General features: G+C 39.3%; 1 long non-coding RNA gene across 1 annotated transcript; it reads right to left on the bottom strand.

Annotated features, from left to right (window-relative positions):
- Nucleotides 1–2,495: 2,495 nt before the first annotated feature.
- Nucleotides 2,496–6,435, bottom strand: LOC146483679 (uncharacterized). The gene is made up of 3 exons (XR_014863759.1): nucleotides 6,303–6,435; nucleotides 5,781–5,847; nucleotides 2,496–2,811 (listed from the first exon to the last, which is right to left on the bottom strand). It is a non-coding gene; the product is annotated as an uncharacterized LOC146483679 (long non-coding RNA).
- Nucleotides 6,436–6,704: the final 269 nt, after the last annotated feature.

Here is a 6,704-nt window from a genome sequence, read left to right on the forward strand (position 1 = left end):
GTGATATTGATCTCATGGCATTAGTAGAATTTCAGAACTCAGCATGATCAAGCTAACTGCTTAACACAAGCTAACGTAAACTTTTATTCGAGTTAAATTACTAATCAAAGCGGAGTCTTCAAAAAGATTTTTGTTTTTTCAGTTTTGACTTGGACTTTTCTGTACCACTAGCTTAAAATTAGCTTTTAACCTGGATTGGTTAATTTGTTATCGGGGATTAGCGTTAATCGCTTTTCGAAAAACCGGGCCCAGAGTAGCAGGAACAGTACTTGTGCACTAACTTTAGAGATAGTGGTTGTGCTTGAGCACTGTGCTTGGTTTATAGCCTGGTCAAGGGACTTGGAAGCCGAACCACGATGGTAACGCCAACGAAAACGTCATTTCAAAATATAAGTTGGGGGTTACTTGTACTACTTCGTGATCACTTGAATTCGTTCAACTTGTGCATTTAATGTGGCCGAACTATATAGGAACAGAAAAGGTGGGAACGGCGTTCAAGTTAAGACAGAGAATAAAGAAAATTCATCGTCGTGTGCTCACGTTCTCCACAAATCCTTGAATTTGGCCATTTCACGTTGTTAACGGGACCTTTAAGAGGCGACGACGACGACGTCAACGAGAACGTTAGAAACAATTGTTTTATAAGGAAAACACTGGCTCTGCACGTGCATGGCAATAATGGGGTACAAGAGTGACAGGCCTGCACGACTCCTTAGCGTATTTTTTTTAGCCTTTTTATTATAAGGGAATGTTCTCAAACTCATTAATAATTCATCAAGAGAAAACAAAGAAAATCACTACCGTGACCGAGGTTTGGATATGTGATCCTAATTACCATAAAATTTTGCCAACTTTAGCCTTGAATTTCTCCAAGAATTATTGCTCATTTGAGAAGCCATATCAAACACTCGAAAGTGTGTTTCATCAGATATCCAAACACCTCGAAGTCGCTTAAAAAAAACTCGTCTGCGCCTCGTTTTTTAAACCTACTTCTCGGTGTTTGGATATCTGATGAAACACGCTTTCTCGTGTTTGATATATTACATCAAAACTACTATACTCGAACAGGACCCACCAAACCCCAAAACTTTATTGCATAGCCAACCTAATCTCGTCAGTACCCAGATCTCCCACGGTCAGGCGGAAGGGAGAGATCTCACATTTCGACATTCCCGAACCGACTGAGATCAGGGTACGAGATTATAGCCAACCCTCTTTGCAGCAGTAAAAAATGACAGTGAAATTCAAACATCACTTTTCTTGTTTATCTTGCAATGCTGACTCTTGCTTGCTGAATATTTCTGTGTGAACCCAAATTTTAAGGGCAATAAGTTTTGTCAGTAATGTTCACGAGATAGGCCAGGTGTCTTCGAAAAAACTTTTTATGACCAGTTTCCTAATTTGGCTCTCACTAGTATATCTGATTAACCACCCTCTTTTGTAACTTATGAGGGGCTGGTCTCTACAGATTTCTTTGAGCGATGGTTGTTGCTGTATAAAAATGTCAGTCTTTCACGAGGATTTGTTTTAAGTTTGACACTGCTGGGTGGTATTATGTAACGAAAGGCAAGATTCGTTTGTTCTCCTTTGGTTTTTGAAGGAGTTCCAGTTTCCTATTTTAAAACTGCACTTCTGAGAGGGTCCTTTGAACAAGGTTCTCGGGATAATCACTTTCCCGTAGGCTTGATTTAAGATTTTGAATTTGCTCTTCAAATATTTTTTTTAGAAGAGTTTGTTCGGAGAAGAGTCAGAGCCTTGCGTTTGATGAAGTCTTTTTTGATCCTTCGAGGGTGGCATGAAGAGAAGCGCGTATATTGAAATATGCTTCACTAGGTTTGAAGTGCTTACACACATCGCGAACTGACTTGCTTCTGAATCTTTCGCCTTTATAAATGTTTGTATCCAGAAATATCGTTTCTGTTTCTGAAATTTCAGCCATAAATTTAATTGTGGGCTAATGTTTGTTTGCTTGCTAGATGAACTGCATTATCTCCTCTCTGTTTAAAGTCCATAGGGAAAATATGTCGTCTATATATCGTTTCCATATGAGCGGTTTTAATGCGCTTTGGTTTGAAATCTCCGTTTTAACCTTAGCCATGAAGATATTCCTCAAAAAGTAGGAAAAAATAGCTAAGTGTGTGATTTATAGTATTCTCCGATCCCCGTTCATTTTTAATCCTATCATCGTCCGAACCGATCCGGGTGCCAGACATTTGATGGCCTCGTGAATTTCACCTCACAACAACGTCGGCTCATTTCAATGGCCGTTTTTATACTAGAGGACACATTTGGACACATTTGGACACGTCTGGACGAACTTGGGAAAACACTTGTTGTTCGTCGGATAGTGACTTAAAAAGTAGATCAGAACATTAGGCCACTCAGCCTCAGATCCGCTCGGGCATAAAAGAGCTAAACACGCGACTGCTGTACTTTTGTGTCTACCATCTTGGATGCAAGTGCATAGGATACAAAACAACAGCAAACAAGAAACGTAATTTGAACATTTTAACTTCATTCATTCTTTCTTTTACAAGCTCCTGTGATTGAACACGCTAACTTGCTTTAAAGACTGTTCGATTAAAACTGCGGCGGGAATTTCCATGAAAATTTGTGAAGAAATTATCAATTCTTTTAAGGTAGCGATAATGTTATGCTAATCAAACTAATCAAAAAATTGACCCGCACTCCTATCTTCATAAAAGGAGTAGCCAGATAGACACCCTGGCTTGTTCGGCACTTTTCTCTTCTCCAGCATTAAAAAAGCTGCAGGGAAAACTCCCTGGCCTTTGGATACTCTTGATGGCAAACCTAAGAAAACGAAAAGAATGAAATGAGACAATGTGTGTACTAACTTTTAGCTCGACTTTTTAAACACGTCATTTTTAACTCGTTACAAAAAGTTCCTTGTGTAAGGACAAGTTATACGACGATTGAGAGCTCAGGAGCGCTCAAATTAAGGCAAGCAAGAATGATACGTATACGTAAATTAGTATAATCCTGGCGAGTAGGCAACGGTTGAGTGACGTTTGTTTTAAGTTAGTTAACCAGCTTTCCAGAGTGAGTCGTAAATATATAATTACTGAGGTAGTCGGAGCCGATGACAGATATCGCAGCCAGCCGAGGGCGTATCCCGAAGCTGGCTGCAATATCTCTCATAGCACGAAGCAATTATCTATTATAATTATTGACCCTCATAATATCCTATTGTTCTCTCTCTGCATTAAATCAACGATTTCTGTCGCCTTCACAATGTTGTTTTTTTACCCGAACAATGAAATTAGTATACATTGTCTAGTAGTGGTATTTGTTAGTATTACAACGTTCAGTCACTGGCTGCGGGCTCATCTACGACGTAACTAAAGTTTAACTTAAGTCAGTGTCAAGTTACGTGACGTCATACTTAACTGTAGTTAGTGCTTTCGGTGGACTTTGCGGTCACACCACGCAGTTAACTACAGTTAGCTCTAATTAGCATATGGATGACGTCAGAATTAAAGGGCCCTTATTGTTGATCCCTGAAATGTCAACATAGTTGACCGACGTAAAGTGTGTCTGGTTTTTCTTATTTATTTTTTCCGAGCGGCAAACCGTCGGAGAAAAATGCGAAATAACTGTTTCAGGAAAAGAATTCTGCGAGGAAGGTCTGGAATTCATCGCAGCAAATACAAGGACGGTTCCACAAAAGCTTGAAGGCTACACGTTTTGCTACCTTGTTGTATGTAAATTTTTGGATTGTTGTTTTTGGTTTTCATTTTGCATATGCTCATCTCGCACGTGCGAAAAGAATTGTCACATTCTGATTGGTTGTTTGTTTGTAAACTTTAACCCATAAACCCTGCTTGGGTATAACTATAGTTAGTCTGTATTGTTTGCGATCACCGAGGCGTAAATTTTCTAACTATATTTTGAGCGAACAGAGAAGCAGTCACATTACCGAAATTGCTAACTATAGTTATCCCCGTCTTAACTATAGTTCGTAGCCCAGATGTGACTGTAGCCATTATTAAAACTTGGTAATAGGCCATTTTACAGTTTAGTGACCTGGCCTTGGATTGGAAGCGAGGCTGGGGGTGACCTTGTTTTCATAGAAACCTCACTGTTTTACATATGTAGATCATACTGTCCTTATGCTAACTAGTTCGCATTAACATATGAAAAGAAATGAGGTTTGTGTCAAAACAAAGTCACCCCCAGCCTCGCTTCTAATCCAAGGCCAGGTCGCTAAGCGCACAACTGTAAAATGGCCTTTTAAAAAGTGTTACAACTTTACCTATATCCCGGGGGGGTTACTTCCTTATAAGAGGCTAATGGGGATGTGCCGCTGGATGGGGTCGCATTTTCACGACTGGATTGACTAGAATGGGGTCGCATTTTCAATAGAGTTACTAGAATGGGGTCGCACATTTTCGGATTTTTGGGGTGAGAAAATTCTGTTAAGTAGGGATTCAAAATGGTCACGGTTAAAAAGTTCAGAAAGGTGTTGTTTATTAAATGTAACAATCACCTTGCATTACATTCCGTTCTTGAAAGTAGATGCATAAATAGAAAGTGACTTAGTTGGGATCGCGAAAATTACACTTTCCCAAAAAGTGACTAAGATGGGGTCTATAACTGGCCACAAAATAGACTATAATGGGGCAGGGGCTCTGATAGGCCAGCGGCACATACCCAGCAAAACTTAACCCAAGTACCCCCCCCCCCCCCTCCCCCGGGACCTATATCTCCCTGGAACATGTGTATCTCACATGCACCCATGAAAAGTGCTGTTGGCTTTCATGTACATGACGAAGAATATTAGCATAGTATATAACACAATGTACTTGGTCATTTTGAGCTTCTTGTTGCAAGGGATAGCAGAGCCTAATGCTGAAGCTTTGGCCAACCCTATGCAAGTTCAGGGCCAAAGGCATTAGGACAAACGTTAGTGCAGGACCAACAAGTTCAAGCTCAAGCACAACAACCTCAAGCCCAAGCGCAACAACCTCAAAGCCGGCGGGCGCCGCGGTTGCCCAATTTCAAGTTGGCTAGATATTTTGTTTACGTTCCTTGAATAATTTTCGTAGCTATGCGCTGTACTTTTAGGTGTTTTCGTCCCTTGCTCGGAGTTTTATAGTTTCTGTTATTTTTATGTTATGTTTTTCGCATTAATGGCCTAGTGTGTAAATAAGTTCCAAGTCATCTTCGGATAATTTAAATTCATGTTTCAGTTTATGTGCATTGTTTGGAAGTTGGGCTTTATTGCTAATAATCAAGCAATAATAATCTGACTTTTGATTTGTTTTTCGTGATGTCAAAAATAGTTCCATTATGCTTGAAGGAAGGAACACCTTTAGTGGGGCCACAAATCTTCTTTAAACGGAGAGGTCTAAGTCCAAACCACGTAAGAAAATTAACTTTTTTAGTTTCTTATTTATTACGTTCTAGGATATTTCGATGTTGCTAAGGTTAAATAAAAGATCACTAACAGAATATATTCCGAAATCGAAAAGTGTTTTATAAAAAACTGGTTTTCCATTTATTTTTATATCCTTATTATTCCAGATCACGGAACACCAGTCTTCCTCGAGACACTTGCACAAGCCTGAATAACACGCCTCCTCAGGCTGAAATCGTTGATTTAAGGCAGAGAGGGAGGGTCAGTTATTATTATCAAATAATTTCCACTGTAGGAGAGGTTCAGTCGATTCTGTGGTTCGTTTGTAAATGTCGATGTGTGGATACTAGGAATGTTCTTTTCCGACGTTTTACTAAATTCTTAATAGCTATTTACAGTTTACCTTTGGACTCTGCTGTTTTCGATTCCTCTTCCACACTTTCGGGTGAGATTTCGTCTTGGACCACAACCTGCGCAAACAAAAAAAAATGAAAAAAAAGAAAAAAACTTAACTAAACACACACACAAAAAAACACAACAACAACAACAACAATAAATACTAAAATAAAAAGGAAATCGCCTAAAGCCAGCGAAACACCTGGCGATTTTATACGTCGATCACGGCGAATTTGATTGAGGCGGACACACTTGGCGATTTTTTCGCCGATCGCGGCGATGTGGCAGTTTAGAAAAGTCGTGTGATAAAATCACCCAACCTGATGGCTTGGCTTTACTGGCGATTCGAATCAATAAACTAAGAAAATCGCAGGAACGGGCACACTTGGCGAATGCCGTCTAATATCTAGTAAATTGCCGATATCTGACATGCCAGATAACGGCGATTTATACGGCGATCGCGGCGATCGTCGTATAAAATCGCTAAGTGTGTCGCCGGCTTCAGTAGTTTTCGAGTTAGCTCCTGTACCTCGTCTTTTGCAGCAGACATTCTTGCACAACGATATGGTGTGAACTTCTTGCCTGATTGTTTGAAAACTCTCTGGATACTGAGTATCGATGCACGCTCTTTCAAGGTTAAAACGCTTGTGGTAACATTAATCCTATGATACAAGAAGCAGAGACCGATACAACATAGAAATACGGTTTAAAGGTTACTATATTTAAAGGTTTAAAGGTTACTTTTTCCACATGGCCTCAATATTCGCGAAGAAATGTACTAGCGTTTTTTCCTTTTATTATTTTTTATTTTTTGTTATTATTATTATTATTATTATTATTATTATTATTATTATTATTGTTTCATTTGCTTATATATTTTGAAAACTGGATGCTGAGAAAAGTATCGATGCACGTACTTTCAAGGTTAAAA

This window comes from Pavona decussata, unplaced genomic scaffold (genome assembly GCF_977016875.1).
Source record: "Pavona decussata unplaced genomic scaffold, jaPavDecu1.1 SCAFFOLD_38, whole genome shotgun sequence".
NCBI lineage: Eukaryota > Metazoa > Cnidaria > Anthozoa > Scleractinia > Agariciidae > Pavona > Pavona decussata.